This window comes from Haplochromis burtoni, unplaced genomic scaffold (assembly GCF_018398535.1).
Source record: "Haplochromis burtoni strain Fernald_Lab_line unplaced genomic scaffold, NCSU_Asbu1 Contig_321, whole genome shotgun sequence".
Classification (NCBI taxonomy): domain Eukaryota; kingdom Metazoa; phylum Chordata; class Actinopteri; order Cichliformes; family Cichlidae; genus Haplochromis; species Haplochromis burtoni.
This window is the reverse complement of record NW_024582682.1, coordinates 109,287-117,741: the sequence shown is the minus strand read 5'-3', so window position 1 is coordinate 117,741 and position 8,455 is coordinate 109,287. Positions and strand designations below refer to the sequence as shown.

At 41.0% G+C, this 8,455-nt stretch overlaps 1 long non-coding RNA gene across 14 annotated transcripts; it reads right to left on the bottom strand.

The window, feature by feature from the left end:
- Window positions 1-1,320: 1,320 nt before the first annotated feature.
- Window positions 1,321-8,448, bottom strand: LOC121815832. Of its 14 annotated transcripts, none has more exons than XR_006055387.1 (8): window positions 8,179-8,448; window positions 6,532-6,606; window positions 5,337-5,517; window positions 4,746-5,238; window positions 4,104-4,265; window positions 2,281-2,388; window positions 2,054-2,175; window positions 1,321-1,911 (listed from the first exon to the last, which is right to left on the bottom strand). It is a non-coding gene; the product is annotated as an uncharacterized LOC121815832 (long non-coding RNA). The 14 variants fall into 14 exon arrangements; XR_006055391.1 differs by having other exon boundaries at window positions 5,337-5,512; XR_006055390.1 differs by having other exon boundaries at window positions 6,532-6,592.
- Window positions 8,449-8,455: the final 7 nt, after the last annotated feature.

The following is an 8,455-nucleotide window of genomic DNA, read 5'->3' as shown; positions in this document are numbered from 1 at the left end:
AAACCACAGAGGTCAGAGTGGTGACATCAGCACGCCGTTTATTTTTTCTTTTATTCATCTTAATTCTAATATATGTACAAGCTGTGACCCCGCCCCCCATTGGTGATAAAACCCAGGTGTGACAGACACAGGTGTCCCATTTAAAAAACCACACTCACTGACTGCCCCTGTTTAACTGTAAATAAAAGATGGACATGGCCGCCATGACTGGAGTTTCCGGCTGTAAACATGAGGTTTAACATGGGACTGACTCACTGCTGCCTCTGCTGGACATGAGAGGAACGGCAGGTTTTACTGTTTCAGCACTGGACGATTATTATTATTATTTGAATTTATTGTCAGACCTGAGCTGGGCTCCTGCTTTAATGTGCCATCACGCTGCTGTGATCTTTGCGTGTGAGCTGAGCTCTCTGGAAGCTGAACGTTACACAATGCTGGACTCACTCATACTCTCGGCAGGTCAGAAGGGGTATCTGAGGTGAATGAGAGGACAGTTTAAAGTACGTATGGATTAAAAAGATAAGACGTTAAAGGGCAGCAGAGTATAGCTGGTCACACCATGTCAGCTCATCAAACAGCTCCCCCCTGACCGTCACAGTTACCTGACAAAATCCAGGTTAAAGATCAATGTATTTCAGCTCCCTGCTGTGTGTTCTGCAGCTCTATATACATATTGACAGAATTAACAGAGAAAAGGTGCTCTTATAAACTATACAAGCCAGTTTTTGCAAAAAGAAATAATAAGGATATACAAACTAAGCCAACTAAACAAAAGACAGGAGGACGTGCAGAGGCAACACGTTCTCACTCCCAACTAGTCAAACGTGTGACGCATGGTCAGGCTCCCTCTGCTTCACTTATGGACGCGCAGGGTACCCCCCTGGCGTCGGGAATTAACGTGAAGGGTCCTCCGATTGAAGAGATTGCCGAAGTGCCTGTTGTTGGTATATTTAGACATTTTCCAAATCACATTGTAGTGACGTATACAGAACACAATAAATTATATAATGTAAACAACTACCTGAAAAACAGGTAGAACTTGATATGGAGTTAGTCCTAATGCCAGCATGATTCTTCATAACTCCTGCTTTGAAATACTGAACTTTAAAATTGACCTGATGAAAGATCATTTACAGTGGCACTCTGTCAGGATCATTCTGACTGTAAGATCACTGTATTAATCTGAATCCTTCTGAAATGTGCTGTGAATGAATGCTGATGCAACTCACTGTGGGAAAGCTGTTAATAAAATGAATCTGTGACACATGCAACACATTCACAGAGGAAGAGGACACAAAGGGAGGACACGCAGAGGCTGTGTTGAAGTCAGAAATCCAAATCTTTATTAAAAAACAGGCGGCGGTAACAAACAGGAAGACAAGCAGTCCATCAAACAGTCTACAGGGTCAAACATACAGAGAATTCAAACAGCAGTAAAAAATAACTGGACACTGAAAAACTTAAAGCAATGTGTGACGCAATAAAAGGAAGCAGCGCAGTATATTCACTGAATTATCATCAATTACAAAAGAGAAAAACGACGATTTCTAAGGATTATTTTCTTAAATGCAGTTAGAGTGTGGCTGGTAAAGATGGAAACATACAGAATGTAAACTGTGTGAGTTTGTGAACTTTGTTAGTAACAAATGAGGTAAAAACCCAAAACAGACAAAACACAGAAAGAGGCTCAGTATTCATTAATAATTAGAAAGAAACATTCTGGTCGTGGATTTTTACAGTCTTAGTTCTGCTCGCTGTCATCATTATAATCATCATGATCAATGGCGAGGTCCTGAGGTGGGCGGGGCTGTCTCTGGTGATGTCACCATGAAGGAACAGCATCTGGCACGTGTTGCTGAAACATCCCAGTACACTGGTGTAGTTTCCTCTCCAGCTGTTGGACATGTGACACTTGAACATTAAGGGGAAGAAGAAGAAACAGTGTTAGGTCAGGTGACCACATGGTTTCTAAAGTAACTGACAGGAAGTAACCAGGCCGTTAGAAATGGATGGCATGTGTTTAGAGTTACTGGAGTTGGGTAACTCTACTTACCAAAAGCAGAAGCACACAGATGAAGGATCAGATGCTGAATGTTGCAGGAACATGCTCATGTGTGGTGGTCATTCAGTGCTGCTCCGGCAGGTTAGACAGTCCAAGACTGATATGCTGCCCATCTGAGAGTTTGAAAACACACATGCAAAGATTTATTTTGTGTTACAGTCAAAGTTGGATGTTCATTTTTGTCCTTTAAAAATGTTTGTGTATTTGAAAGCACTAACATTTAAGGATGACTTGGATCGTCTCCTTTAAAGGGGAGACAAGTGTATCCACTGATCCACGTCACTTTACCTGGATGATGACTCCTCCCCCCTCACTCAGAAACACTCCTAATATAACCAAGCAAATTTTCTGTAAGAGCGTACGTAGGCTGCCATGACAGACCACTACTTCCGTTGTCCGGTTTTATACTTCCGGTTACTCAAAGCGAGACCCAGCGTTCAGTCGTTGCTAACAACAAAATCAGTTACTTTGTGCGGTAATAAGTGGCTTTACCTGTTCGAAGATGAGCTCGGGTTCAACGTGTGCTGTCGTCGGCTGCCACAATAATTCAAGAAAACTGAAAAACGCATTAGAAACATTTTGCCTTGAGCATCAACAACTTAGAAAGGCCTGTCCGTGCCCACCGCCCTACGCACTGCACTCTATGCCGCGGAAGGAGGATCGGAAACTAGCGTGGCTGGCAGCTTTAAGACTCAAACACCCTCCAAAGAGAGTTTATGTTTGCTCCTTTCATTTTATCGATAAAAAGCCCACAGAGCTACACCCCGACCCGGAGCTTTATCTGGGCTATGACCGACCCCCACCGAAGAAAAGAAGAAAGCTCACTCGGACCACTTTGAGTGTGACAGCTTCCAGTAATACGAACAAAAACACAGAATCTGTACCCGGTAAGTGAAAGTGTAAATGTGGTTTGCCACCGTTTCGCATTTTAAACACGCAATTCTTTAATTTTACTAAATAATAGCCTATGGTGAATGGCGTTCGTATCAGCACTAGCTGGTTATTAGCAGCAAAGTCAATCACAGCCTTTGACCAGTCCAGTGTTTCTGTTTCAGTGATTTAAACATTGTGATATCCAGATAAGTGATATACCTTCCACAGAATAGCAGCCGCATGACTACATGATCTCCCTAATCCGGCGATACAGGAACAGCCGACTGTCTCCACTACTCCACTTTCTCTTAGCATTGCCCATGCTAAGTGTTTCGCTTGATTAATACTCTGGCTCGGCTCTACAGCTGCTTTAAGAAAAATAAAGTCGTCTTGTTTGTTGAGCAGTACTTTATCAATTTTGTTGCTGTGCAGGTAATTATACGCCTCGGTGCTCTTGTAATTACGTAATTCCTCGCCATCAACGCCTTCGGAAAATACAAGGTAATTAATAATGTCGATGTAGCTAACATCGGGCCATAGTTTCATGTCATCTACCCACTCTGTGAGAAGTGACGGGTGAGGCACTGCAACTGAACTGTCCTCGCTGCTTTTTAAAACATCTCTACTGTGTATCCACCTTCGATGTGTTGCCATTTACTCCAGGTAAAAGAAACTGCAGTGAGAGAAATCTTTATCAACAGTGAAGGTGTAACCCCGCAATGATTTTTCTTATTTTTTATGCGGGCTTTGCCTCTTTTTTTTTTTTTTTTTTTTTTTTTTTTTTTTTTTTTTTTTTTTTTTTTTAGTATTTTATTTGTTCCTGAGTGTAACCCCGCAACTGTCAACAACAGCGCAAGCGGAAGTAAAACACCGGCTTCCGCTATGAATCGGGGTAATGGCGCGAAATCAGAAATACTGTGGATAACCAAGCAAATAAATAATATTGAAGATTTACTTACATCATTACAAAAACAGCAAAAACATCTCCCTTTGATTCTATTTCTCCATTCCTGCTGAACATCAGGCAACAAATATCTCAATAAATCACAGTAAAATGTAAAGCACATGTTTTCTCTGCTTTGTCTAACCTCTGCAGAGCCTCTGTCAAGAAAAACACATCTGTAAGCATAAAACAAATATACATTTCATAACACGTCACTGGACAAACCTCGGTCAGCTGATTTCCTCTGTGCAGTGCAGACGAGCATCAGTCAGCGAGTCACGGTGGTGAGATGGACTGGTGTCCTTTGTGACTCTGCTGGTTCTTCTGAGGAAACACCACCGTCTCTCCACACCGTCACCATCTGTGAGCACAAACTGCTGCTCTGCTCTGCCAGCATGTAGGAATCACATATCACACACACAGGGGTGAAGAAACATCAGAGCTCAACTTTGGATACTTTAGATCCAAACAGATCAAAGCAGCTCTTAGTTTCAACAATCAGTGAGCAGACAAACAATGATACCAAACTGATTCTGTATGAATACAATATGGTATTTTCAATACAGCTGTCAAATTAATTTATTAAAACTAATACAGATATATGTATATTTTTTTGATAAATTAGTTTGCTAAATTATAAGAATATATATTTTTTTTCATTTAACAATTGCAACTGAAAGAAATTAAATATTGAACAAAAATATATTGTCACATTCTGAGCATGCTCAGCACGCTGACAGACTTGAAGTTGCTACAGATTTTAAGAAGTGATAATTATAGGGAAGAAACTTCTCTTTTTCATCCGTTTAATCAAACATTTGATGCCTCAGCTGTCTCAGTCTATAGCGTTCTGCAACTACAACTAACCTGAGGCTTGGATTTGGCTGCAGGTGCCCCTGTACATCCTTCTCAGCAGCACACATGTGGGTACCATTTAATCCCACTTCTTCCTGAGCTTTGCTTCATCACAAGACCAAAGGTGGCATCCCGTGTCACAGTCTTATCATCATCCAGAAGAAACATTTGAAGAAACATCATGGAGAAGAAACATTTACGCGCCTCCTGGTTTTGTTTTCTGATCCTGCAAAAAGACTGAGGACAACAAAGCCCAGAGAACACGAGATACACAACATCCAACATTCAGACTCAACAGCCTCCATAAATGAAGAGCACCAGGTTGGTTCAGTTATAGTAGATATAAGCATACTTCACATTACTGGGTATGAATAATAATGAGGAGGCAAACTTTGAAGATGCAGAGCATGATGTCCCATCATCAGACTGTAAACAAACATCCACCAGGCTTCTTTGTTGCCAAAATTGATGATTCTCCCATCAGGGATCAGTAGAGTGTATTAACCTGTGGTATAAGCAGCAGTCACTGAAATATTACTGTTTCAGATAAGAAATCTAGCACATAAAAGCCAGGGTGGTAGGGATCTCTGCAAACTGACTTACCTCTGCAAGTGTGAAGCTCAACAAAAATCTGACTCTCCAGTCACAGACAAACAAAAAACTCCAGCTGGGAGATAGAAAACGCTGTCTGGGTCTTGCTGGATGTTGCTGGTCAGAGTCCCACATTAGCAGAGTGCTTCTTGGTCCCACTGACCCATGTGGACAGCGACTGTGGAGAACTGTTCTGGAAAACAGAGAAGAGAATTAAAATAACAAAAAGCCAAACAGGATTTCCACAAAGACTCTCTTGGAATCAGCAATCAAAAATCACTGGTTCATATTAAATATGAACAGGTTCCTTAAATGTACGCAGTTCAGATCTGTTTTAATTTAATTTCCTTCACACAGCACATTCGTCCAGGCTGACAGGTAAACATAGAATTAATCTCAGGTAACATGACTCATAGTAGAGATTCAGTAAGAAAGATTGCAGGCTCTAATATTATTACCACACAATCCAAGGACACACCAACAGCTCAGATTTGTAGAACTATTTAAACAAATGTCTTCTGAATATTCAATTCATGTTCACAGTGGGAGGGGGGGGGTGTCGTGGAATTTTTTAAATAAAGTCTGCAACACAGAAAGAGCTGTGATCAAGCTATTTATTACTGCGCCAACACACATCAAACATCACAGTTCAGTCATGTCAGCGCTGCCACAGAAGTGGTGCTCCTCCTCCTTTATGCATTCCAAGGAAGAGGGAGGAAGTTACAAACTGATCCTACCACACTTCAACGGATCAATGGTTATGCTGTTTTGTGCCCTTGGCCTTATCAGCACCTGTAAAGGGAGTTGTTTTCTCAAACTGCTGACGCTGAAGTAAGTTCATCTAGTTTTAGAAACTTTCACTGAACAGTAACAGTGTCACAACTAAGCATATGCATAAGCACTTAAATACTTTAAATGAGAATAACAGAACATTTCTATTACAGAGGCTAGAGCCTGTCCCAGTAGTCATAGGTAGAGCACACCTGGACAGGTCACCAGTCTGTCAGAGGACTAACACAGAGACAGACATCAGAGTAACAAATCTATTTAAAATTAATGTAAGTTTGCTGCAGCTGTATGTATGAACATGTGTTTCTGTGCTCACAGTCCACCTCTCAGGAACCTGCAGTTCACTTTTAGTCAACTTTAAACAGACCTCACAAAAGGCTGATGTGGCTGGATCAGTAGTCTGATTTAAGTACGATACCTTTGGCCAGGGATTAATCTGGTGCATCGCTTCACTGCAGTCTTACGTATTTTCCCCACACCTGAATAAAAAATACTGATATATACAAATAACAGCTTCAGCTGATGCAGCCTGACTCAATCCTAAATGTTCAGCACACAGAGACACAGAGGTGCCGTTTAAAGTTTAGTGTTAACCTGAGTCACTGATCATTTGCAGTATTACAGAGTCTGGCAGTCTTTGCATGATGTCCACGTCACTGTAAGTTTCTAGCTGACTCTCAGGTGTGACAGGTGTGCCAGCAGGAAAGAGTAATAATAACCTGCATCCTGAGGTTTGTCATGCAGGATTAAAGGAGCCAGGCTTTGTTCACACAGCTAGGATTGTATTTTACACTGACCCTGGGTCAGTATAAGTATCATACAGTTTAAACGAAGCACTGAAACTTGCACATATTTATTAGATGCACTGAAGCTAATCGAGATATTTGCTGTCAATCTGTGGCTGCGATTAAACACTTTACTGGAAACTTTATTAACTAGTAACTTCATCAGTCATGACAGAAGCTAATATTTCTGTCCTAACATCGTTTAAACAGTAACAGCTTTACTACAATATCTAACGTTTGTTCAGTGATGACACGACGAATCCTACTTCCGGGTCTAAAGTAGTCTGCGTTTAATATGGCTTTTGTGTTGTTAACATGTTTAATGTTATGTATTTTCTTCTATTTGATCTCAAAAAGCTCCTAAAACAGTCAGTGATCACTGTTGACCTCCCTCGGCTTTTATTACCACTAATCATTTATTTAAGCTCAGTTTTTAAAACCTTAGGATGTAACTACAGCCCAGCCCATGCAGCAGTATATGAATGACTAACCTCGTATTGTGGATGGATTATCTCAGTTGTTCTCCTGGCTGAAGTTTGGTCCTTTTACAGCATCCTGCCATGCGATTACATTTGTTCCTGACCACCGAGAACACTCACGTTAACTTTTATCGAGTGGAAAAAAAGTTAGCTTGTTTATATTATGCTAACATAGCTGTGTCGCTAGCGGTCACGTAGCACATCATTATATACCAGCTAGCCAAACTTCAGTAACCCTACAAACGTCACTGCTGTTTAGTTTTCTGTCTTCATTTATGTTGGAAGTGATAACAGAGCTGTACGTTTGAATTTGTTTCCAAAACCCCGCAGTCAGGACATGCTATATTGTATTTAGATAGAAGCTAGCGAGCTAACTCCCTGCTAACTTCTAACTCCGTTAAATGTCATAAATTCCGTTTTCATGGATGCCTGGATGTTAAACTCAATTGTTACACCTGGTAGAGCAGAACGCTGATCATTTTATTAAAGATGAAAGACTTTAGACAGTTTTTCAACTCTCAGTAATGCCATAGTGATCGTTTGATATATGGACCTGCAGCAGAGTTTAGGCCCAGACACGGCTAGTGACGTCAGACTGAACAACGATATAAGCTAACGTTTACACCGTAACTTTAAGCTAGCACCATAAAGACGGTAAAACACGTAATAATATCTACAAATGCATCTTAAAGCTGTTATATTAGCACTCTGTGTATTACTAACATAACCACATTAACATTACTGACACTCGCTGACTTTTAATAGTCATTCTATAAATGCTGTCCGTTTAAATGGTCTTACCTGTACACACTGCATATCCACCGGATTCCAGCCAGAGTGGATTCTGGAGTCTTCCACGCTCCTGTTAGTGATCCTCCATCTGGATGGATGAGAACAACCTTCTGAACAATCTAGCAGGAGATGGCCCATATCTATGGGACTGATTTGTGCTAATAACGCCCATTGTATGGACTGATAACAGCCGAAGCGGGTGAATAAAGTCACCCAGTAGCTAGCTGTGCCATTACCCAGCATACATCACTCCCTCCATAAATGCAATAAACGATACAAAAGTATG